The sequence below is a fragment of the Mus musculus genome, chromosome 16 (assembly GCF_000001635.26).
Source record: "Mus musculus strain C57BL/6J chromosome 16, GRCm38.p6 C57BL/6J".
NCBI classification, from domain to species: domain Eukaryota; kingdom Metazoa; phylum Chordata; class Mammalia; order Rodentia; family Muridae; genus Mus; species Mus musculus.
In genome coordinates this window covers 15,294,175-15,296,257 of record NC_000082.6, presented here as the reverse complement: position 1 = coordinate 15,296,257, position 2,083 = coordinate 15,294,175, and the positions used below count along the sequence as shown (strand labels likewise).

Genomic DNA, 2,083 nt, shown 5'->3' with positions numbered 1-2,083 from the left:
CACATGCTTCAGTACCTCCACTCTGTTTTGTTTTGTTTTTTGTTGTTGTTTTTAACATGGGGTCTGGATATCCATATTCAGTTTCTTAAACAGACACTTTACTGATGGAGCCATCTCCTTTGTCTACCATTCTTAATCAACACAGAAAAATAAGTGGTGAGTTTCTAGTCAAGAATACTAGCAAAATGGAAATTTATTTAAAATAATCTTCGAAGACAAAATTTGCCAGAGCTCATGCTTGTAATTTCGTTGCTTGCCTAAACTCATTTTCAGGTTAGGATGAGACCAGTGAGAGAGACCTTCTCTCCTCTAACCTAAGACTTGTAGTCCAGGCCAGAGGTATGATCTCTGTAACCCAGAGATCATGCTGACAGATGTGGCCTTAGTTCTCACCCATTATCATTTATAAGTACAACATTGTGTGCATGTAGGACACTGCCCTGGAAGATGGTATCCTAGCAAGAATAGCTTTCCCAACAATTGGGAGCCAGTGAAGCTTTATACACAAAAAGAGAAGCAAAAAGTCCCTGGGTAGCAAGTAGAAAGATGAATTTCTCCTTCTTTTGACCCTTCTTTCCTCCTCAAAGGGTTAAGTATATGGAGGAAGGAACTGCTCCACTCTGCCTCTTTGCTTGGTGGGAACTATTAAATTACTGCTGGATGTTTCTGATTATAACACACAGCAGTGCCTGTGGGACCCTGGGGCCACATGTGCGCCATCAGCCTGCCTGGGCCTGTTAGATAGCCCACATTTGCTTGTGGGTGCCTCTGTGGCACCAAAACAGAGTGGGTTTTTTATTTCAAGCACAAAGATGAGAGCTAGTGCTGGCAAGAGGGCAGGAAACGGGCAATAAAACCAGAGCTGAACGGCTTAGTGGAGCCAGGACGCTGGGGTCTGCTTAATTGCTCTGAAATGAAAAAGTTTCGGGGGTTTTCATGAAATCCCATAGGCGCCCTTGCCAAGCCTCAAATATTAGATAGAATTACATAGCTTCTAATCCCTCCCTTCTCCCCAAGCCATGTGTCTTATTTTTTCTGGATGTTTGTACCCAGCTTCAGGCCTGGTAGGAGAAAGGTTAAGAGAATGAGGGCCAGGCACCCAGAGGGTGTATCCTGACTACTTTCCTGCCAAGAGTCTAGTAATATCCACAGTGTGGCGCTGTTACGAGACTCTCTACAATAATGATCAGTGATACTCACTGTGTCAGGAGCTCTGGAAACATTTACAAAGAAAGTGTTTAGCCAGAGATCTAGGGTAACTACACAGCTCAGCCATTGCTGCACTACTGGGTGGTTGCTCCATGTCTTTCATCAGAATCTCAAAGGACTCTAAATATAATAGGGGGGATGGGTGGAGAGATGGCCCAGGAGTTAAGAGTACTTAATGCTCTTGCAGCAGAGGACTCAGGTTCAGTTTCCAGCTTCCACACAGTACTAACAGCAACCTATGATTCTTGTTTCAGAGGATCCAATGCCATCAGTAGTCACCAAGCATAGCTGGTACACATGTATATTTGAAAGCAAAAACAATCATACATATAAAAAAATAAAGGAATGTATATCAAAAAATGTACATAACAAAAAAATGTTCAGAAGCAACGGCAGAAAAAGCAGGAGTGTAATGCAGCTAGAGGTTTTCTGTGGGAGAGGAGTACTTTAGGGAATGATGAAAGGGCTGCTGGGATTGCATACAGGATGGCTAAGTATGGGGAGCATTCCTTATCTGACCTCACTCAGTGGGGAGCAGCTGAGTAATTGAGAAAAGGAAACCTGGCTAAAATGCATAAAAAATTTAACCAAATGAGTCATGAGTCACAGAGGTCTGGTCTACAGGGCTGTTAGCAGACCAGTAGAGGAGACATGAGAAGGCAGGAGCAGTGCAGCAGCCACACTTGTTACACAATGTGATACTTTAGAGATCTCTGGTATTCTGATTATTCTGTATTACTGATCTCAGGTTTCTGGCAGGTAGAGTGAATCTGCTCACCTCCTGGTGAGCTGGCTTCCTCCTGTTGATTGGGCTCTGTTTGACTGTATTATGCAGCCAAAGTATTGAAACCTTAGAAGGCTTAACTGTGGAGGC

The 2,083-nt window shown here is 43.5% G+C and overlaps 1 annotated feature.

Moving 5' to 3' along the window:
- Positions 212–1,788: an enhancer, noted in NCBI's record as "VISTA enhancer mm467". NCBI's record gives its function as "enhancer in: limb[4/10]" and the evidence as "EXISTENCE:transgenic organism evidence [ECO:0001131][PMID:17130149]".